The sequence below is a fragment of the Podarcis raffonei genome, chromosome 3, assembly GCF_027172205.1.
Source record: "Podarcis raffonei isolate rPodRaf1 chromosome 3, rPodRaf1.pri, whole genome shotgun sequence".
NCBI lineage: Eukaryota > Metazoa > Chordata > Lepidosauria > Squamata > Lacertidae > Podarcis > Podarcis raffonei.
The window spans coordinates 73,189,443-73,213,553 of NC_070604.1; the positions used below are offsets into that span (position 1 = coordinate 73,189,443).

Below are 24,111 nucleotides of genomic sequence, written 5' to 3' on the forward strand. Positions count from 1 at the left end.
GGTGGCGCTGTGGTCTAAATCACAGAGCCTAGGGCTTGCCGATCAGAAGGTTGGCAGTTCGCATCCCCACAATGGGGTGAGCTCCCGTTGCTCAGTCCCTGCTCTTGCCAACCTAGCAGTTCGAAAGCACATCAAAGTGCAAGTAGATAAATAGGTACTGCTCTGGCGGGAACGTAAATGGCGTTTCCGTGCGCTGCTCTGGTTCGCCAGAAGCGGCTTAGTCATGCTGGCCACATGACCCGGAAACTATATGCCAGCTCCCTCGGCCACTAAAGCGAGATGAGTTCCGCAACCCCAGAGTCGTCTGCGACTGGACCTAATGGTCAGGGGTCCCTTTACCTTTATACATACCCAGGCTGTTGCATTACTGCTTAAGGTCACTGCCAGTCTGAATATGGTTGTTGAGTTGCATTGAGTTGGAAGTTTGTGCAGAAAAGTAAACTTTGTTGAAGGAAAGCTACTGTCATTATCAGTCGTCTTTTCTGGCACAGTGATAACCTTTTTGGAAACAGAGAAGGGCCTCTCCTAGACAAAACGACATATAGTATAAAGAGATACAGTATAGAGTGGCTCATTTTTTTCTCCCACCAGCCTCTTACATGGTCATACCAGGATTCCAAAGTCACTTGCCCTGCCACAAATTTTCCCAGAAACTCATTTCAGGTGCCAGGTTCTGGGTACGTGTTTGCCATCATGCAGAATGGCATCATGCACAGTGATATCCTAGGCATTCCTGGACACAGAGATCATATTGCAGTCACTTTCCCAGAAGTACTCAAGGAGGACTTGCATTGGGAGGTGAGTAGTAACTAATTATGGAGAAGACAACCGTGACCAGTTGCTCAACACCATTTATAATTCCAGGAAAGTTCAGCTCTATGAAAAGAAGGCAACTGAAAATGGCATATCATTTGCACTTCTCCAATACTGGGCCTAAACCCTGATAGAGATGGATCTAGAAAACCAGTTTCCTTCAAGAGTGCCTAGATCTGGTCCATGACTACCTGCTCAAGAACCTTGCCCAAAAAGGGGAGAAGAAGGATATTGACAAGCTGGTAGTTGTGCTGAGGAGGGCAACCAAGACGATCAAGGGTCTGGAAACCAAGCCTAATAAGGAACAGCTGAGGGAGTTGGGTATGTTTAGCATGGAAAAGAGGAGACTGGGAGGAGATATGATAGCAGTCTCCAAATATATAAAGGAGTGTCCCATGGAAGATTGAGTTTTTTCCTGCTCCAGAGGGTAGGATCCAAACCAATGGCTTAAAAGAAAGGAGATTCTGACTAAACAGCTGGAAGAACTTTCTGACAGTAAGAGCTGTTTGACAGTGGAATGGACTCCCTCCGAAGGTGGTGTGGTGGTCTCTCCTTCCTTGGAGGCTTTTAAGCAGAGGTTGGATGGCCATCTGTCATGGATGCTTTAGTTGAGATTCCTGTATTGCAGGGGGTTGGAATACATGAATCTGAAGGCCCCTTTCAACTTAAAAATTCTATGATCCCCATCATTATAAATCATGTGCAGAATTTTAATGATTCAGATTGTGCATGATTTGGGGTAGGTGGCCAGAAGATCACCTGGCTTGGCCTGGAAGTTCTCCACCAGGGAACACTATGAACACCTACCATTTGCCACCTGAAGACACTTTCAACTCCTTCCTGTAATTAGTTTAGTGTCACAGTGTAGAATCAAAGTGCAGTATGAGTTCGGTATGAATTGCTCTGAAGCTGTGATTCCAGCTTCTCAATACAGGTGTGCAGGAACTCTTGCTTTCACCTGCCTTGCCCTTCCTCAGACAGGTGTCAAATTGTGTTGACTTCTCTCTCTTAAAGAGGCTGCACTCTTCTAGTGGCAGATTCCAACATTGTTAGGAGAAGCTAGCTTAAGAAGAAAAATAAATAGCTTTGGGATTGTTATGAGGGGTGTGTGTGTAACCTCATTTGAAAACACCTAGTGCATGGCCCAAACCTATATCACATTTGATGGCAAAGCCTCAAGGCAAAATAAAAGGAAACGGGAGGCTTTATCTATGATGCAATCTGAGCAAATTCTCTCATGGGCACAGAACACTTCTCCACGTAATATTTCATATTTGTAATTGTCATTATTCTTACCAGTCATACTGACTGACTCACAACAGGGCTGTCTTTATGACTGGCATGAATTATGTAGCAAAAGACATGGGAATTGTGGAGGAAAGGGTTCATTTTATTCTGGAGATACACACTCAGATACTTTGTTTAGGGTCCTGGGTCTATAGATCAAGCTATGTGCAAAAACAAAGTTCCAGGGGAACCTAGCCTAGTCCAGGGCTCTCCAACAAATGACAAACCTTTGAAGTGTCCCTCATTATTATGATTATGTGATTCATCACATTTCATATATTTGTGCTTTCGGATTTTTAAAGCCAGATGAACAAAGATACAGTACGATAGTGGGTGGAGTGCCAAGTAAATGATAAATTATACAAGTCAGAGGTCGGAGGAGTTGGAGTAGTTATGGACTTGTAAGCATACATTGAAGTAGCAGAAGAGGAGGTTCTGACAGATCGTCAGTTGGAAGAGCAGCTGTCAGTGGGTCATGCTAATGCCTCAGCAAAGCTGCGAGAGTTCCTTCTCTGAAGGAACTTTTCAGGAGAATGAATAGGCATTTCTCTTAGGGAATTCTGGCATTTCTGGATGTTTTGTGTCACTACAAACACGCACCAAACAAGATCCCTTCCAGGTCTTGGAATCAGTGAAACAAAATGGTTTTCCATTATGAAGTGCACATTTCTTGGAACTGTGTAAAGGGTTGATGATCAAATGGGGAATTCTCTTGGCTCACATGAAAACACCAGCCTTTGGCCCACTGCTTTAGATTTATTGTTCTGGGAAGTAGGTCCCTACAGCGACATTAAAAGCAAAAGTCTGCAAGATAGCCTATTGTCTAAATAAGTAATTATAATGAAACTCATTTTTAATCAAAGGAAGGTCTTATCCAAACTGTAAATGAAACTTGGTGAATTTCAGAAGTTGCTGTTGAGGGCTTAGTATCCAGAAAACATGAATCTGAGCCAAGTGGAACTGGAAAGATGGTGGTTTTGGTAATGGTTATGGTAATAGTAGAAGAAGAAATATTCAGTATTTGTATTAATTTTTGTGGGGGGATTAAAATACATCTCCACAATTGGCAGTGATTCTTTAATTTCAGTGGGGTTCAATGGGACAATCCAAATCTCAGGACTTGGAATACAGCTTTTGTGACTGTATTGTAGTTCTCAGGACCAGATTCTTGTGGATGATTACAGATTTTCCACATATGTAATTTGAAAATATTTCCTTGCACTATGCAGATATTTATTTTCTATGGGTGATAGCCAACTAAATTATATGCAGAGTAGACTACTGAAATCTTAAATCCATTAATTTCAAATGGTTTACAAGCTGAACAATTCTTTGAGTGATATTTGACCCCCCCCTCCCTGCACTCTGTCTATGCACTCGATAAGCCACTGCTTTCAGCTTTCCCCTTATCTCTTGTTTTTTATATGCCTGCCAGCCCTGTCAGAACAGCTGGTTTCTTGAGCTGCTGCTGGTGCTCTGACAATGCTGTTCTACCCCGACCGTGGCATCACCGGAAGGTATTTGTGCTGCGTCTGCAATGACAGAGCCTGACACTCAGAGCTTGACTTCTTCCGACTGCTTGAAGGGGGTCGCCAGTGAACGCCTGCCTGGAAGCTCTAGCATTGCTGCTGCCCACGCTTCGAAGAAAGACAGCGCCTCAGAGGCAAATGCCGCCTTCCCTGAGATGATCAGGTTGCATGACCTCGCTCAGCGTGACCTTTGCATGGGGCAGACTTTGTCCATGCCGGTTTGTGAGTTTACCCTCAAATCACAGGGACTGTGCTAGTGATTAGGATGTCAGATTCTGAAGGGAACTGCAAGATACAGCAGCCTCTCTGCAGTTCAAATCAGCCCTGATTAGGTATGAAAAATAATCTGTCTCCTTTTAGACTGAGGCATTGTCTGCCTGTAGACATTAGCATTTTATCTACTTAGAAGATGTCAGCGGCAACAGAGTGTTCGTTGGAAGTATACTTCTGTATTGTCATAAATGGCCTGTATCCCCCCCCCTTTTTATAGATTGCTGAATGTTTATTTTGTCATTTCCTTTTTCAACTCAATGCCACTGATCTTAGCTCCTGTTTTCAGATTTCTTAATGTGACAGGGAGCTGAGAGAGAAAGAAGCAGATTGCCAGAAATATGGCCTAGTCAGAAGGGAAATTGTTCTATGCAGTGCTGAAGAGGGTGACAGCTACAGAAATGGTGTAGAGGAAGGTGAAAAAGCACTTAGGGTGCAATCCTGAAACTCTAGAAACCAATGGTAAAATAAAAATAAAAATGATTGTAATGGTTTGGAATTGCAACTTGTGGGCTTAAGTAGAGGCCTGAAGGTCCATCTAATAGGGTCCTAAGCCATTTAGGGCTTTATAAATTAACATTAAAGAGTCTGGACAGAGTAAAAGAACAACAAATGGCATACCCTTCAACATTTCTCTGATGAAAATAGGGACATCCAAAACAACAACAACAACAACAACAACTTTATTATTTACACCCCACCCATCTGACTGGGTTGCCCCAGCCACTCTGGGCTACTTCCAACATATATAAAAATGTAATAAAACCTTAAACATTAAAAAACTTCCCTGTGCAAGGATGCCTGCAGGTGTCTTCTAAAGGTTGTCTCCTTGGTTCAGGGGTTGCATAACTCCATACCCTCCAACATTTCTTGGATGAAAAAGAGACGTCTTAAGGAAAAGAGGGACATTCTGGGATCAAATCAGAAACTGGGATGGCTTCTGTAAATCTGGAACTGTCCCTGAAAAATAGGGACACTAGACTCTGAAATTGGCACTCAGGGATACTCTACATCAAGTTAGTGGCCCGAGGGCCACATCCCCTCTGGACAACCTTCAGGGCCACATGATGGGCCAGTAGTGGGCAGGGCCAGTTGCAACATGGGAGGAGCAACTAATGTAAATTTAACCTTTGTAAAGTAGGCTGGTTTGTACACACACTCACACACCACTCTGTATCTACCATTCAGACAAGCAAAAGTCCAAGGACTCATTTCAGCTAGGCGAAAACACTTGTGTCCATGTGTGCAACAGAGCTGCTGTTCTCTCGCCAGGCCACACCCCTCACTTGGAGGTGGAAGTGCCCCCATCCTGTTGACCTAATTCAGCTACAGGGACCCACTTTTATGCAAACAAGTTTCCATGCACAGATCTGCAATAGTGAGAACAGAACAGTTTGGGAGGAAGACTGAATGCAACCCATTTCTGACTTTTTCAGTTCTTGCCCAAAGCTATGTGCACAGCTCCAGTTATGAATAGTTTTCATATGTGTTTATTTGGTTAGGAACGAGACTGTAATACCTCATGTTGTTATTGATAGGACAAAAGGTGTTTAGCCTCAAGTTCCTAACAACTGTTGCAGTGCACTAAGGATGTTATCATACAATACTGAGTTATACTTTTAACAATGGTTACAGAAACATGATTTTCTCCTTTCTCTGTATTGAAATATTGTTTCCTTGCAGAAGATGGGAGGGGGGATTATTTGCTGTCATTATCTGCAGATATGAAGGAGAGAAGAGGCTGGACATAATTTGGAGGGGACTGGATCGTGAAGTGTATAGAATCCTGCTTAAATGGATAGATTTGGAGGGAAGGGATGTGGTTTATACAAGAAGGTTGTACATATACCTATACATGTCAGATATTTGTACAATGCGTTGAACTATCTTTAGCCCTGGTTTTACTGGTATTATTTGCTGCTGAATTGTTGCTGATATAAATTGGTACTATAAATTATTTGTTGTTTTATTTATTATATTTGTATACCACCCATTGAGATGGGCTTTTCAGAGCCCTGGGGGTTTATATCCAAGCTAGACTCAGATGAATTCTCAGATTTAGATGATACCCCTAGTTACCACCTGAGAAACAGTTGTCTATATTTTTCCCAAGCCAGCAAATGTCTCCTGTGTCTTGTACCTGGTCCTCTCACAAACTAATCTGTTTATAAGGTCCAACCTTTCACTTTACGCACAATTTCCCTGTCAAATGACTCTTTCTAACCACAGCACAGGTTTTCATTTGTCAATTCCCAATCTCTACCTACGCCATTCGTTTAGTGTGGACTGTATGTCTCTAGAAATATTTGGTGAAAATCCTACTGTTTGTAAGAAAAGCCTAAGCACTGCTTTGCTGGATCAGGCAAAAGTTCTATCTGGCCCTATGTTTTCTTCCTGACAAGTCCTGGGAAGCTCAGAAGCACACTGTGATGAGCACTGCGTAGCACACTGGAGGTGCTTAATAAATGTAGCATTGCAGTAACAGTACTAGTAGTTGCTGTGCATCCTCAGAATTGTTTGTGGTGTCTTATTTCCCAGGTCCTGCAAATGCAATGTCCTCTGAAAGTCTTGAAGTCAAGGAAAATAGAATGGAGGGGAGGGGTGCTTCTCATATATCACAAGTCCAGAAGCTGCTGCCAGACTAAGAGGAAAATGCTTAAGCATAGCATGACTCCAAAAGGAATTCAATATTCCACTCTCCAGAGTGAGCGACTGATCAAAGCGACTAGTTCTGAAAAGACAAACTCTCCCATTCCACCTGTGCAAACTTTATTTAAGAATGAAAGATCTTTGGGGAATGTTAATGACAAAACGCCACTTCGTTTAAGGATCGGAGCAGCCTTCTCTCCAGATCTTGCATCCCTCAAATGTATCAATGGATTCTGTCATCTGTTTTTTTAACGGTGGGGCAAAGTGGGCCTTAGTAAATCTTCCATATGTGATGTAAAGCTTCTTAGGAACTTTTTAAGGATGACTCTTACGCATCTAAAAAAGAAATAGAGAAAACATTATGCTGCACTGGCATTCTAGTCAGACTTTTTCTGGCAGTAAAAGCAGATATGACCAGTTCAGATTTTTATGACCCCGTTTTTGAATAAAAAGCAGTTTACTCATCTGACAAGATGAAGAAAGCAATATAGGAATGGTTAGTTAAGCTGTTGAGAGAAAGGGGGATATTAGGAAAGAGACAAGGCACCACAGTGCCACAAATATGTACTCCTGTTTCCTCTGTTGAATTCTGATGACCACACTGAAGCCATGTTGGCAGTTTTGACATTTGGTGAGGGTCCTAAGAGTAATCTCTAGCTTCTTTCAACAGAAATGCAATTTCCAGGTGTCCCTGAGAATTGCACATAATCTCAGTTTCAGTATGTGATGTAGGTCAGCAATGGGCGGAAGGTCCACGGGAACCACCAGCCAACTTGGGGTGGATCACTAAGTGATCACTGTTTGCTGGGAATCTTGCAGCAAATGCTGGATTAGGTGGACCCTGATCTAATCAGGCAGGACATTTCTACGTCCTTAAGCAAGACTAACAGGTCAAAGTGGGCAAGGCCTTAACTGCATGTAAGCAATTAACAGCCATGGTTAACAAGATTTCAAATAGTTGCTATGGGAAGGAGAGCAGGGCCCTAATTGTGGCCTGCTGGAAGGGGGTTAACCATGTCTTCTTGTGCCATGACATCAATGGAAAATACTCTCTAGGGCAGCCTTTCTCAACCTGTGGGTCCCCAGATGTTGTTGAACTACAACTCCCAACACCCCTAGCTAGCAAGGCCAGAGCTCAGGGATGATGGGAGTTGTAGTCCAACAACATCTGGGGACACACAGGCTGAGAACCACTGCTCTAGGGACTGACAGCAGCTTGGGGGGCGTGTGACACAATTTTCATGGAATCTATTTTGTACGAAAACTGAGGATGTGGATTGCATATATGGAACCTGTGCATTTTCAGGTTGACTCTATGTATTCATTCTGTTTTAAAGGAATGTTTGCACAGGGCTGTAAGAAAACCCCAATGCTCCTGAGTCTTCAATGCCAGCCTCCTAGCATCATAGTCAAATGATACCACTGAAGTCAGGGCTGACTCCTGAGGATGGCAAAGTTGGCCATTTACTAAGGCCCCCAAGACCAGCAAAGGCACTGCCATCTCAACAGAGGTACCATTGTCACTTTGCTTGCAGCACCCAGGAAGAGCAGAGACAGCATGATAGAATTCTCTGACTACTTTTTCTCTTTCAAATAGGGGGGCTCAGTGAAGCTGCATTTCCTGAGCACCCTCCTTTGCAAATACTGAAGCTGACATTGTCCAGCCAGCCATTTATTTTTCAGCTGGTTCTGCTGTGATTTCACAGCCTTTAAGCTATTTGCTTTCCTGCCGCAAGGCCTCCATGGATGTCACCTGTGCTTGGAGTAGCGCCAGCAGCAACTGGATTTGGCCCTTGGTGCCTATCTTTCATAAAGCCTTTCACATTTGAAAATGCTATCGAACTAAAAATATAAAAGCACAAAATTGCATCAGATCAGGCAGCCACAATTACAGCAAGCACATGAGACAAAACCCATTGTCATTTATCTCTCTGGGGACACCGTGCCTTTTGTTTCAGAGCCCTATTATTGGCATTGTACATGTTCTAAAATTATAATAATTAAAATGGTGATTATAAGTGTCAAGGATTGCAATTCCCCCCTCCCTAATAGCTGGGAACGATCTGTTCGTTATTGAAGGAGGAGGGTGCGAATTGGCTTGAAATCCACATTGGTTTAAAAAAGAGAGAATTGAACAGAGTGCAGAGCAGATATCCAGACCAATGTCGTCGTGTTGCCAACCAGAACCCAGTCACCTTTTTTGTATGAGGGTTTAAGTAAACCTTGGCAGCCCTTTCTTTTTAAGAATAAAGAGCACTTTGAGACAGGAGAGTCTGGAGCAAATAAGTAGCTGAGGAATGAGCACCTTTTGCTTCTCTTTTCCAAATTTCCCCCAGGGCATTTGCCCCTCACATGAAATTTATTTATTCATTTCAAACACTGATATACCACCTTCCATACCAATCCCAAGGTGATTTACAACCTTAAAATAAGATTGCTCGGGCAATAGGCAAAATTTAAAGCCAATAAAAGTTTAAAGCCAAAAAGAAGTAGTACATATTGAAATGCAACCATACATTCAGTAACCAGAACACTTCTCAAGGCCAAATCTCAATGCATTTTCAGAAGGCACTGAAAACTCATTGCACGCCTTATTTCCAGAGGGAGACTGTCCACCAAATGAGTGCCACAACAGAGAAGGATCTCATTCTGGTTGCCACCAGAAGTGTCTCTGCAGAGTGTGCTACAACCAAAGATCCTCAATACTCCTATATGGGTGCAAGTGTTCTCTTGGTGGGGAAGCAGTAGATAGGAAAGGACTATTTCAGCTTCTCTCCATTTCTCATTTTTCCAGTCTTATGTTTGGTTCTCCACATTTCTGCAACATTTCCTTTTTTTTTTAAAAAAAAGCCCTCATGAAAATTCAGTGCAATTTATTTAATAACAATAATATTTTCTTTTTCCATATTGAAAGTTACATTTGTTACTCAACAGTTCTATTCCAATTCAGCAAATCTAGTGACTTCCTGCTCACCCAACACCAATGTTTATAACCCAAATTACATACAATTGCATTTTAATGTTCTTCCTTATCTAATTTCACCCTCATGAAAATTCAGTGCAATTTTTCCTCATACACATATTTCTGCAAAGCAGTCTTCCTTTATATAATGTGTTCTTGTATGTTGTTTTCAGTAATATATACATTAATGTGCACACGTTACCTTTGCATATACATTTTTGCACACATTACTTGGCCAGAGAACTACACTGCAAAATTCGGAGAAGTGTGAATTTTGAAGGATGGCTGGGTTTTGGTTTGCATGGCGTTTTGGAAAGTGCAAATTCAGTATGTTTGCCTTGAAATGTGAACTGCATCCAATTCCTCCCCCATCCCTGCCTGCGGCAACTGTCTCACTTCTGAAACCTGATAGAGTTTCAAAGCGTTTTGCAGTAGGAGAAGAAGGTGATTGTTTTTGAGGACAGGGCAGGATGGAGAGACAAACTTCTTATACATCTATGCTCGGAAGTAAGTCCCCTTTAGTTCAATGAGACTTTCTCCCAGGTAAGTGTGCACAGGACTGCAGCCTTAAAACATAGCCAAACTGTGGAACTCATTCCCACAGGAGGCCATGATGGCCACCAATTTGGATGGTTGTGAAAGAGGATTGGACAAATTCATGGAAGGGAAGGCTATCAATGGCTACTAACCATGATGGCTCTGCTCTGCTTCTAAATAGCAGCTGCAGGGAAACTCAGGAGGTGGAAGTGCACTTGTGCTTGAATCCTGCTTGCTGTTTTCCCACAGGCAGCTGGTTGACCACTGTGAGAACAGGATGCTGTACTAGACGGGCCACTGGTCTGATCCCACAGGCTCTTCTTAGGTTCCTATGGCCCTGATTGCTTTGGGACTGGTTTCTCAAAGCATGTGGAATCTGAGATGAATTTCCATTGGGTGAGGACAGGGGAAGGGATGATTAGGGGGCTGCAGGCTTTAGCTTTGATTAGCCGGTGGTCAGGAAGTCACCGGCCTGCCTCCTCACACTCTTTTTAATGACAATAACCAAAATGGAAGGCGAAAGGGTCGAGATCATCTGGGAAACAGAGCAAGGAAGCAGGGAGAAGGTGGGGAGGGATGAATTGGAACAGAGGCTAGCGGAATTGGAGGAACGCTGATAAGTTCTATTTAGCGACTAACACAATGTGCGTTGTAGCACAATGGCCTTTTTCTGCAGGCAGATTATCCCAGCCAGTCTTTCCTATAATAAAGAAGAAGAAGAGTGTGTGTGTGCGGCAGCGGCGGGAGGGGAGAGAGAGGAGGGAAATAGAGCACCAAAGAAAAGGAAAGGCGGGCTGTGAGGCAGCAATCAATACTGCCCTTTATGCTGCCTGACATTTGAGGGACTTGTTATCAACGATTGCTGCCTGCTTTATCTAAATGTATCTCCCCAGCTGCCAGGCGCAGTCCTGATAGGCGGCTGAACGTGCCGATGGCCTCTGCTGATACAGCCGACTGCCCAATTCACCCACGTGCTTCGGTGGCAGGAGCCTGATGGCTCTTGTCATTCCGTCGCTGACACACCTCTGCCAGCCTCAGTGGGAAGGAAAAGGGCAAAAGAAACACACGGGGAGAGGGCATTTTCCAGGCTGATTGCTCTCTCTCTCTCACACACAGCTATTTCAGGGTTTAAAAGCAACCCCCTTCCATTTAATAAAAATAAAGGGAGGTAGTGAGCAAACGGGAGAGAGGAAGGTGGGTGGAATCTGCCTGACTTCTTCCTTTTGTCACCTGCTTTTACCTCAGCTTTGTCCTGTGCTGTTCCTCTGGCAGAAATTGACTTATGCACACACACCTTTCTCTCTCTCTCCATCTCTTCCTGGTTTCCTGCAGAAGAGTGATAAGACTAATCTACAGCTCGACTGCTAGTTTGTCCTTTATTGTACAAAATGCTTCCGTTTAATATTTCATAATGTATACTCTCATACCCACACAAATATAATATGAGGTATCCGTTTGAAATGCATATCCGTGCTTTTAGAGACCTGCTGGTTAATAGGTGCATGCGTGGGTGGGTGGGTGTATAGGCAAAGAATAATAAAACAAAAAATGGGGGGGGGGGTCACTTTATGCCCCAAAGCATCCCCATTAGCCCTTCCAGTTCAGTCTAGGCAAACCAGAACGTAATGTTCCTGTCAAGGGCAGCATGGTTTGAGCAAAGGGACCTTTCTGACTTTGCCAACTCATAACTCCTCAGCTTTAATGAAAAGTGATTTGATGGACACACACGCACACCATTTCCCAGATTTCCAAAACAACCTTAAAGTGGAGTTTTGCACCTTCAACCCACAGTAGAAAAATACTTATCCTAAGAAACTGCAAACTACTGTTCTCTGCAGCTGCAACAATAGTCATAAGGAAGGCCTGGAAAAATATGTTTTACAGAACTGGCCATTTTGGCATTCCATTTTAAAATGCAGGTTTTTAAATTTGAAATCTGTTTTCGAATGTGTCTTAGATTTATTGGCAAGTCTTTATTGTTGGTATCAAAAGACATATCAGCTGTCAAGTACCAAGCAGGTATATCACATACCCTGTAATACTATTGCTACAAATCAAATATTAAAAATAAATATTTTAAATTAAATATTAGAATTAAAGAACAGGGTGTTAAAGAATATTTGGAGCCTTGGAATTTGTTTTCAGTACTGAAACTAAGCACACCAGTCATTTTAGATAAAGATCTACTCCTGGTTAGCTCTCTTCATTTCAGCTGACTAATTCAGGTGGAGAAAAAAAACATTTTGTTGCTGATAGGGATGGGTAAATCTGTCAATTTCTGTTTATCTTGGTTTCTCTTTTTTCCAATCTTCAGTTCAGTTAGTAACATTTCTGCATCAGTTTGTGAATTCTTTGTTTTTTTATAAAAAAATCCTCATGAAAAATATCAGCATTCTACTATTGATTTCTCCTAATGTACACATTTTTGTATGCAATTCTGCTTCATATGCACATTCTTCCAAGCAATTTCCCCATACACAATGCTTTGTTGTATGTTATTTTCACTAATATGTGGATCATTATGCACAGTTTACTCCAATATACACCATTTCGAATAAATGTTTGTTGTTGTTGGAGAATAGCATGACAATATTCAGAGAAGTGTGAATTTTGAAGGCTAGCTGCATTTCGATTTATGTAATGTTTTGGGAGCGCAAATTAAATAGGTTGGCTTTAGAATAAGAACACAATATGAGCCCACTGGATCAGGTCAATGGCCCAGCATCCTGTTCTCAGAGTGCCAGCCAGATGCGTGTGGGAAGCCTTCAAATAGTACATGAGCACAACAGCACTCTGCCCACCTGCATTTGGCATTTAAAGGCATACTGCCTCCAGCAGTGGACATAGAACATAGCTATCATGGCTAGTCGCTGTTGATAGCCTTGTCCTCCATGTTCTTTTAAAACCAACTAGTGCTTTTTTCTGGGGGGACGCAGGGGTACACATACCCCTAAATATTTTGTGAATCTAAGTTTGTCCTCATTGAGGGGCAGTATTTCAAGATGAGTAGGAAAATGAGAGTAACCCTAAACATTTTTTTAAAGAAAAAAAAACACCGAAACCAACTAATGTGGTGGCTATCACTGCCTTCTTTGGGAGAGATTTCTGCAAACCGGCCATAGATATTCCAGTGGATCCTGCACACTTCTGGTCCAAACAACAAAGGCATCCTCTTTCTACACACCCTCCAACATTTCTCTGATAAAAATAGGGACATCCTATTCTTCAACAACAACAACAACAATTTTATTATTTATTACTCTGCCCATCTGACTGAGTTGCCCCAGCCACTCTGAATGGCTTCTAACATATATAAAAACATAATAAAACATATATCAATATAAACATTCCTATGCAGGGCTGCCTTCAGATGTCTTCTAAAGGTAGTATAGTTACTCATCCTTGGTTTGAGGGTCAGATAACTCCATACGGTCCAATATTTCTCAAGTAAAAACTGGGATGTCCTAAGGAAAAGCAGGACATTTCAGGATCAAATCAGAAACTGGGACAGCTTCTGTAAATCTGAGACTGTCCCTGGAAAATTGGGATACTTGGAGGGTCTATCCCCTTGTATCTTTCCCTTGAGAAGCAAAGTTGAATACAGTGGTACCTCAGGTTAAGTACTTACTGGTAATACGTTCTGGAGGTCCGTACTTAACCTGAAACTGTTCTTAACCTGAAGCACCACTTTAGCTAATGGGGCCTCCTGCTGCTGCTGCGCCGCCGGAGCACGATTTCTGTTCTCACCCTGAAGCAAAGTTCTTAACCTGAAGCACTATTTCTGGGTTAGCTGAGTCTGTAACCTGAAGCGTGTGTAACCCGAGGTACCACTGTACACTTTTATGCCCCATATTCCCTGCAAAAGAAAGCTTGGGGAAGCCTTACTGTGGGAGAGAAAACTGTAGATGTAGTCTTATTATAATATTTTTTTTTATTATGGGCCCAAAGAAGCAAATGCACAGGCAGTCACAGATTCATAGATTCATCAGTCGAAACCCCCAATTCCCTATCACAGACTACAGCTTGTATGAGACGTGCATTCCATGTGGTATGAATAGCTGAAGGCTCTTTGGTGTTTATGGTCCCTATCAGCAGCAAGGCCATAAGGAAACCTCGAGGGGGACACTTTGCTTAACAGGACTGTATGGCTCACACAGCCAATATTGGATTTATATGGATTATTAACCCGCACAGTCTCCATAGGTTCAGGACAGAAAGCAACATTTACAGATACAAAATTAAAACATGTTAATCCTTTTCTGAAAACCAGCAAGGAAAATAACCCCTGCTTGCAAAATGCTTTGCGAGATAAAAGGTCTACCATGGCATGTGGAAAATACTCAGGGTTGGACCTTCTGAACCTAGGACAGCCGTTCCTTACATCCTAAATACTGCTGCTGAGCTGAGAGAATCACAGAATCATAGAGTTGTAGAGTTGGAGGGGATCCTGAGAGATATCAGCTGGCCTGGGAGAAACCCAAGCTTTGCAGGAATGTAGAAAGTCTCCAGAGACAAAACCCCTCAGTTGCTGGGGGGTGGGGTGGGGTGGGCTACCCCAAAGGGAAAGTAACGGTGTTTTCTGGAGAAGGGTGAGGCTGTCTGGAACCAAGAATAGGAGCAGTCAAGAGTGGATGCATGTTCCACTTGTACCTTCAACCTTTCAGGTGGTGCATGTAGGAAAACCTCTCCTTGGCAGTGTGTAGAGATGATGATGGTGCCCTTAATGCAGACACAGGTTGATAATTTCCCAAGAACATTTGGAAGTAATCCACATACATGTAGTTGAGGGTTTAGAACAGGAGTGACTCACTATAGTTTTCTAAGAGGAAAAGCAATAACTAAAATCTAGTTCCTGCCGGAAAGTAGCAGCTTTTAAAACCCTTCTTGGGGTCAAGGGTGTTATGCATTTGCTAAGAAAGTAACCAATTATTGACAGCTCTTAAAGTACAAAGACCTTAGTTATCTATGGCCTTTTATTTCAAAAGACAGCTTAAATTATTACCTGCAGTAGTGAAAGGTTTTGAGGTCTACGTGGAAATGTCAGCTTGTAGGCTTTCCTAGAAGTATTTACTTTTTCCTTAGTGATAATGAATCCATTTAAAAACCAGTATATGTAGTATGGGCTAGAGTATAATATTTCTCTAGCAGAGAATTGCTACTGTCATCAAGGAAAGTGCCACAGAAAATGTATGCAGGACAAATGTACTTTAAAAATGCATGCATCAAAATGCATTAAAAAAAACAAAAACAAAAAACCCCCTCAAAAATGTGACAAGATTAAGTCTTTGGTGTTGTTTAACTATAAGTAAATTATTCTGTACCAAATGCTTAAAATTGGACTGCACTTCAGGTCAACAATTAATTTTAGGCCTCCCTGAGGTGGTAAACTACCATATTTTTCCATGTATAGGATGATGCTTTTTGCTAAAAAAAAAAAAGGAAAAAATTGGGTGTTGTCTTATACACGGATAGTGAATGCGGAGAGGGAACATCCCATTAATGGCAGCAGCAAGCAGGAGATTGGCAGCAGTGGTTGGGCGGGTGATTGGTGGCTGCGGCAAGTGGGCGGGTGGGCTGTTGGTAGCGGTGAGCGGGCAGACAATTGGCGGCTGCAGCGAGGTGTGCAATCAGCAGTGGCTGTGGCAAGCGATTGGCAGTGGCGGGCAGGCAGGTGAGTAATTGGCGGAAGTGACCTCCCCCACCGCCCCAAAGCTAAACAATTTAATTTCTTGATTTTGGTTTTTAAAAAATAGGGGTCATCTTATACATGGGGGCGTCTTATACACAGAAAAATACAGTAAGTAGGATCTAGATAGCAGCACTTCAGACAGCAGGAGGGACCTTACAAGATTGTACAGATGAACATTTAATCACAGAATCATAGAGTTGAAAGGACCTTGTGAGTTCAACCCCCTGCAAAGCAAGAATCTAAGCACATGGTTCCCCACCCAATTTGAAACCACACCTGACCCTGCTTACCTTTGCAAATGTTCTAGCAGTTTTGTTGTTGCACCACTTGGAGAATCTATCATGCGAGTCCCTGTCTTCAGTCTGAAGTGGTACAACCCAGATAGCCTACAACACAATGTGGCTCAAATCTGGGACACCATCTTCTGGGTCCAAAGTCCCATGTGAGTCACATGATCTGGCTCATTTTCGGGTGCCACACAAGATCACAGACCTCCTCCCCCCAAAAATGCTTTTTTTCGGGGGTAGACCTTGGCCCCAAATCACATCAGAGCAAGGTGCCCAAAATGGCCACCATGCTCTCAGGAAAAAAATGGGATGTCCTGTTTTTCCCAGGGCAGTTGATGGGTATGCTGAGTCAGAACTAGGCTTTAAGAGAAGAAGGCCACCTTGAGAAGAAGATGGAGGTGTGTGGGCTCAGAGGACTGCTCTCTCCACACATGTTTTTGGGTTGGCAACTGTCAGTCTGAAGTCAACTGGTAATCTTCAGGTGCCGGATTTGGCCCCAGAGCCTCCAGCTACTGATTTCTGATACATGAACATGTAGAGCATTGCCATGTAAAGCAGATGACAGCAGTTATCAAAGCAGTCCATACTTTCTGGCTCTGTATTTGCTTGAAGGTTCCGGATTTTACAAACACCTCACTGCAAGCTCAACACAGCTAGTCACTTGTACAAAACTAGTAAGGTGTTATGTTCGGAGAGTCCTCTCCTCTCTTTGGTAACTTCACAGTAAGTTGATAGATTATTGCAGTTTCATGTTGCAGTCACAAAATACACAGCTCTCTGCAAGGAGGGCAGTTGCCTACTCGGAATCTGATTCCCTACTTCCGCAGCAAGGAGTGCACCAATGAGAAGTTGTCCCCGCTTCCTCCTTTGTTCCCTGATACGTTTGGACCTCTGAGTTCGTGGGGAAGGGTTTTCCCCCTCAATTGATGTGTCTCCCAACTGCCCCTTCCTTTCTGAATCTCTTGTCATTATCTCACAGCTGGGTAGCTCCTCCCTAATCTGTTCAGCTTCTGTGTCTGCCTGTCTCTCTGCTTCTGAAAACGATGGAGGCGGGAAGCAGGGCAATATTCCCCCTCCTCTTCTGAGAGAAGCTGATCTGCCTGTGACTGCATTTCCCCATCTTCAGATCCAAACCATTCCCTGACATCAGGTAAGGTAAGAGTCCTTTCTGATATGCAGCCCTACCTCTTCTAGTTATTGCACCCTGTAACCTTTTCATCTGCTCCCAACCATCTGCAGATAGGAGGCCTCTGTAGTTTTAAGGAGTTTGTTTAATCAGCTAAAGTATACCCAATGGACAAAGTATACCCTCATTTCAGAAATCTCAAAAAGCTTCATATTCTGCTCTGTACCACTACCACAACACAACACACTCCCAGATTTTCATGGTCCTCCATTCTCAAAAGAACCCACCTCTCCAATCATAAAAAGCACTAATGTTTTATTAGATGGTACAAGTATAGACACAAGTTGTTTTCAGATATTGATACAAAATAAGGTAAGTTGAGATGGTGGCTACAAGGATGGACTCCCACCATCACGACCATTTGTGTGTATATTCATTGCTCCACACATATATAGGGCCAGATTCAACTAAATAGCTGCAGTTGTGTTTTTGATGTTTTGTTGGGAGCTGCTCATAAATAATAACATTAATCTTATTATTCAGTGTCCTCCAATGAGTCCTGCTAACACAGTGTGGCTTCTGTCACTCTCCTACCCCATGTGCCCCCAAATAAGCTGGGGGGTCCAGGAGAACCCCCAGAACAGTGGGGGGGGAGAGAGAGGAGATTGTACTGTCTGGAAAGCACAAATGTTTGCATTGTCAGAATGATTGCCTTAGCACAATGTTGAATTCCGCTCACAATGCTTAAAAAGGGCTATAGTTTCATATTACAGTTCTAATTTGTGGTGGTGGAGGAGAATTTATGTTGAAAATACAGCCATTGTCCTTTATTTTTAATAGATGCAAAGTAATAAATCCACAATCCCGCTAGTATAAATTAAGGGGGATAAAGCCTCTTCTATTTGATGAGTATTTGAAATGAGAAAGCCTTCCTTCCAAGTATATAAATACGGAAATCAAATAAAAGTGCTGCCAGCAACTGGACAATGCTAATAGAAAAAAGAGACAGCTAATTAATATCAGTGAGAGGACTATGCAAACTCATGAATCCTAATTTCTTTGGCTATAATCCTCACTGTTTCAGATAGATATATGCATATACACAACAAATTCCAACCACATCCTTGGGATTTTGGGTGCTTTCAGACTATCACTATTTTCGGATGGGATCCGATCACATGCTGACAAATTCAGGTTGCATAATCAAAGCTGATTTGCTGCTCCTGTGCAGCAAACTCACTTCTTCCTCCAAAACTCAGACTTTTGCCTTAAGGAAAGTGACGGGGAAAGGCACTGGAAAGCGTGGGATAACATTTGCTTCACACAATGTCATTTAACCTTTCTATAAACAGTCTGACTAATGTCCACACAGGCAAATCAGGATGAATGCTCAATAAACAGGTCATGTGGAACTGACCTTTGCCGCAGTGTGCTGGACTGCAGACTTTGGGCACTGTCCAGAGGGGTTATCTCCTGCACAAGGTCCAGTGATGCATATGAGAGTTATTCACTGAGTGTGCTCCCATGCAATTCCTATGCATTTCAATGGGATGCCAGGTAGAGATATTCATAGTGGATTTCATTTTAATCCAAATGTAAATCAAGACAATTTTAAATACCCAAGGACAGAATGAGGATGAAGCATTGTTCCTTGATCTTTGTCGGCGCTTGATAACTGTACAAGTTCCTTTTGGGCACCTCATTTCACGCCATCCGAATACCTATCTATGCAGACGCACGCTCAGAGAACACAGTTCAAAGAGCGGTATACTCAGACATTCGCAAGCCATAACCTTCTGGAGAATTTCAGTTTCTGTGGAGCCAAGGAACATTAGGAAGCCAATTCCTCCCAAGAGCACGTTTATATCAATCTAAAATTCATTTTGGCTGAAATATTTATGATATTTGGAAGGGAGGGGGCAGCGCCGGAGTTCGGCTCAGTCAGATCAAGTTAGCTGAAGCTGCCAGTGTTGACAGTAGTCGAGATCTCCCTGTCCCCTACCTCCCTACACTTAAATGTGCGTCTCTCCCAGAGTCCTTCCTTAATGCTGTAACATAATTCATTAGGACAGCTTTAATGAGTTGATAATTAGTCTGGAGGGAGGGGGCGAGGGGTGGGGGGAGAGAAATGCTAGACAGAAAGAAAGGAAAGGAGGCTGGGGCAGCATAAAGAGTCCTGAGAGAGCTCTTTGTCAACAAAATGGATCTGCCTCGCAGGCAGTAAAACTTTCAAATGACCTTCATGTCAAAGTATTAGGCTGCTGGTCTTTTTTCCCTTTTTTTTGCTAGATGGTATATTCATAAACATAAAAAAGTACACATATCATTCAGAAGGCACTAAAGTGTGCCTGAAAGATGTGGCGCAGCCCCTCCCTTCCCCCATTTATTTTTAAGGAACTGAGGTAGCCTTCAAGCAATGGAAGGGGGAAAGTAACATCTAATATCACTGCTTTTCATCTAGACTGAAAAATGACATTAACAGCAGGCTCGTCGTTGTTTTCTAGGTTGCCAAACAAGGCACTAAAATGTACACAGAGCTGAATAAATTTGAAGATAACAGGAAACAGATCTGAAGCCACAGAGAAAGGAGGTTTTAGCTGACTTCACAGAAAATTGCCCATTTGGGTTTTTGGACTGTGGGAAAGTTAGAAAATGGCCACTCTGGTTATGTTTAATATGTGGTGTAGAATATGGCTGGGAATATTATAAATAGAGCCTAGGGCTTGTTGGTGGAAGACAGAAGTGCCTGGCGTGCTCTGGTCCATGGGGTCACAAAGAGTCGGACATGACTAAACGACTAAACAACAACAACAACAACAACAAGGGCTTGTTGATCAGAAGGTCGGCGGTTCGAATCCCCACGACAGGGTGAGCTCCCATTGTTTGGTCCCAGCTCCTGCCCACCTAGCAGTTCGAAAGCACTTCAAAGTGCAAGTAGATAAATAGGTACCACTCCAGTGGGAAGGTAAACGGCGTTTCTGTGTGCTGCTCTGATTCGCCAGAAGCAGCTTAGTCATGCTTCATCTGAGGACCCTAAAGGAAGCAGACAATATCATATGAGAGGAGGTAATCCTTGAGATACTCTGCTTGTAGGCTATATTTAGGGTTTTAAAACAGGAGTGAGGAACTTTTACTGTCCAGGTATTTTTGGACTCCAACTCCGATAAGCCCTAACTAGCCTGACCTCTGGTCATGGATAATGGGAATTGTGGTCCAGCAACATCTGGTAGACCACAGATGAGCTACCTCAGTTTTAATACCAAACAGAGTCTGTATAATTCAGCCAACACTGCTGGTTTTACATATCTGGCTATTTCCCTTTGCTTTCAGCGATGGTGCAGGACTGACTGATTCCTGCTAGTTGAAACAGGCAAAATGAATTTTTATCTGATATAAATAAATCAGTGAATTGGTGGGCAAGCGAGAATGAGAGGTGGAGAAAAGGAGGAAATGGCGTCAAAGCACAGACAGGCTGTGACACTTGCGCTAAATTGAAGTCAACGTACTACTGTCAACTTGGGAAAATACCTCTTATCTAAATTAGCTTGAGGCAGGGTTTTTATGGCAGTTATAAACCCCTGGAAGTTTGTATTTTTAATGGAGGCATTGACAAACCTTAATTATAGCAGTGCAAGTGCCTTTCTAAACAGCATTTTAAAGAGGTGAACAACAGAAAAAGGTGCCAGAACACAAGTCAGTTGTTTGATAGTATTTGTCAAGTAATGGTGTGCCATGCAGGGAGGGCACATTTTGAAACGACTGATCAACGTGTATTTGCTTTCTTGAAATACACAAAGGCAAACAGAATTAATCTCGTGGCTTTATTTGGGTGGCATGGTTTATGCTCTGTGCAGAATTGAGCTTAACTGATTCATAAGGCAAAATATAACCATTAAATATCCTGCTGTGTGGCACAAAATTGCAATGCTATCTACCTACACACACTCTCTCTCTCTCTCTCTCTCTCTCTCTCTCTCTCTCTATATATATATTTCTCACCCTAAAGGAAGTGGGCAAGATCATATGAGAGGAGGTAGTCCTTCAGAGAGGGCTTTGAAGCTGAAGTGGGAACCTGTGCCCTCCAACCCCCAGATGATATTGAACTAAAGGGAATGTAACAGGGGTTCCATCTTGCCCTTGGGATTGTGGGTGTCCCTGCCACTGCAGTGCAGTCGTGTGACGTCACACACCTGCGCATCGTGCTTGTGATGTGACACACATGACGTGCAAGTGTGAGCGTGTGATATCTTGTGCCCATGTTGTGGGCGGTGAGGGTGGCTCCTATTCCTCCTCCTCCTCTCCACAGCCAGTGAGGCAACCTTTTCCATGGGGAGGGGCTTGGACTTGGAGGCAGAAAAGGGTGCCTCGCTGGCTGGCTGTAGAGGACGGAGCTAAACAGCTTCTCTTCAGAGGAATATGCACATCTCTATTGCATTTTGTAGATTCTCTGAGGATCTACAATAGACACGTTCTCTGGTCAGAACGCATAGTCTCTAAAAACATGCATTTTTTTTCCTATTTCCTATTCCTATATATATATAATCTCTCCAGAAGCCAGCACTGGCTTCTCCATTGGCTGCAAAGGCAGTGGGGCGCCTCTTGATCATCCACCATCTGAGGTGGCTGCCTCATCCTACCTCATGGCCCTGCATGCCACTACTAAGCTTCTTCCTAACCTTAACGGCAGCAGAGGTGGGGACAGTTTTCATCAGAATTGTGGGAGGGGGAGGGATGGCTTCAAACTTTTTTCTCCCTGAAATCCCCAGCTGAGAGTGTTGAGAACAGGGTTGGATGGTGGAAGAAAGTCCATCTTTAGCTAGGCCCTTTCTTCCTGCTACTGAGCTGCCCAATGGGAGTGTTTGTTGTGAGCTATGTAAGATTACACAGCGTGCCAAAAGCAGCCTGGGGAACACAGATGGCACACTTTTGAAAAATAAATGGAGGAGGGAGGCATTTTTCTTGGAGACAATTATGCTTAAGGGAGAATGTGCATTTTACCTGGTAAGTGTACCAAATGCAGTTGAGATCTGCACATTCTCCAAGGCCTGATCCTTATCTGTGATTACTGTGACTGCACATCTTTGCTCCATCATGTTCCCAGTTTATGTCAGAAGAAAGAAAAAGAGGCAGACCCATTGGGGGCATCAAAATAAGGCCATTTCTTAGAAGGTCTCCATTGTATGCGCATGAGCATATGTATGCCTGTGCCCACAAAAGAGAGAAAAAGATTCATGAGCACCACAATAACTTTCATCGACAAAGAAAATTCTTTTTGGGAACTACTGGAGGCTTCCCAATAACAGTAAAAGCGCTAGCAGCCAGGCACAATCATGTTAATGCATTCACTATCTTCCTCTAAAAGGATGAAGACATAATTTAATTTGGAGGCTCCTGGTATTCTGAATTCCCCTTGCACACTGACACAGCACGTTGCCAGACAGCCTTTTGCTTGCCTCCCTTAAAGGTGACCCATTAAAGAAGCAAATAACCAATTCTTTGGACAACTGCAAAGACTTCTAATCAACTGATGGGTTTTCTGGTCTCGGATGCTAGGACTTTTCACAGGCAGTGGGAGTTGGGCTCAGTCCTTGGAGTTTGAAATAAAATTCCAGGTGCCTGGCTGTCCCTCTCTGTATAGCCAGCTGCCACATTTCTGTGTCCCTGGGAGCTTACCTTTCTTGCTGTAGCTATTTTTGAACTGCCAACACTATAAAGCTACATTCACAGGATGCTAAAAATTGCCGTTCCATTATGAGGAGGGGGAGTAAGGTGCCAAGCAGCGCTTTCCAGATACCTCTCACTGTAGCAGCTACACACCAGTAATCCTCAGAGAGGATTCAGTGTATCCTCTGAGCTTTACCACCACAATTCGTCATGTTACCAACACCACTGGGCTATCTGTATGATTTCTCTACCAAGCCACTGTGTGAAGAATCAAAAAGAAAGGACAACAGAGGAAAGAGCAGAATGGGAAACAGCTGAGACTGATTTCCAGTCTCTGAGGAGACTTCCTGCTTTCATAAGTAGTGACAGGTGATACAAACTGGAGGTGTGGTAAGCTCCTTCCCCAGTAAATCTACTGTTAAGAATACAAGGAGAAAGTCTTCTGACAGACTGCATTTAAAACAAACAAACAAACAAACAAACAAACAAACAAACAAACAAATAAAAGTTGTTGGTGTCATTTTAAGTTGCTCGTTTTCACCATGTGTAGGTAGGGATGGGGAGAAATTCAGTTCCTAATATGTACTTCCCGAAAAATACACAAACCAAAATGCAGCCGTCCTTTGAAATTTTAACTTCTCCAAATTTTGCTCTCCCAAAATGTGTATATTATAGGAAAGTGTGCCTAAGTATGTATATGTCAGTGAAAATAGCATACAGAGATGCATTACATTAGAGGAAACTGTTTGCAAATTTGGTACACTAGGCATCCAAAAATATGCATATTAGAGGAAATGTGCAATAAAAGGATGCCCTTTTTTTTGGCGAGGGCTTCTTAAAATAACAAATTGCAAACTAATACTGAAACATGCCGAGGTGAATTCAAGACTAGAAAAATGAGCAACTAAAATGGAGAGATTTGTTTATCCCTCCATGTGAGGCAGCCTGAGCTCGTGAGAGCAGGCATTCATTCAGATCATGCCAGAGCAACCCTGGCTTCAACTCTTCCTGAGCAGCAAATGGTTTGTATTGGGCTGCTATTTAAAAGTATTTAAAGAAGGATAGAAAGACTTTGCTAAAATATGTCTTTCGCTTACTTATTTTATATATCAGATGCCATGGAAGAAAGCTATGAGGGATTTGTTGCTGGCATCCATCTGTGTCGAGAGAGAATGGAGTGCGCCTCCGGGGGTGAAGTCAAACTATGAGTGATACTTAAGAATAAAATGCAGTAGAGACAGGAATAAAAATGGATAAGATAAGAGCCAAGAAGGGGGGGAAATATGAAATTGATAAAA

General features: G+C 42.9%; 1 pseudogene; it reads right to left on the reverse strand.

Moving 5' to 3' along the window:
* Positions 1–377: 377 nt before the first annotated feature.
* LOC128411580 (sulfotransferase 1 family member D1-like) lies at positions 378–22,242 on the reverse strand (annotated as a pseudogene).
* Positions 22,243–24,111: the final 1,869 nt, after the last annotated feature.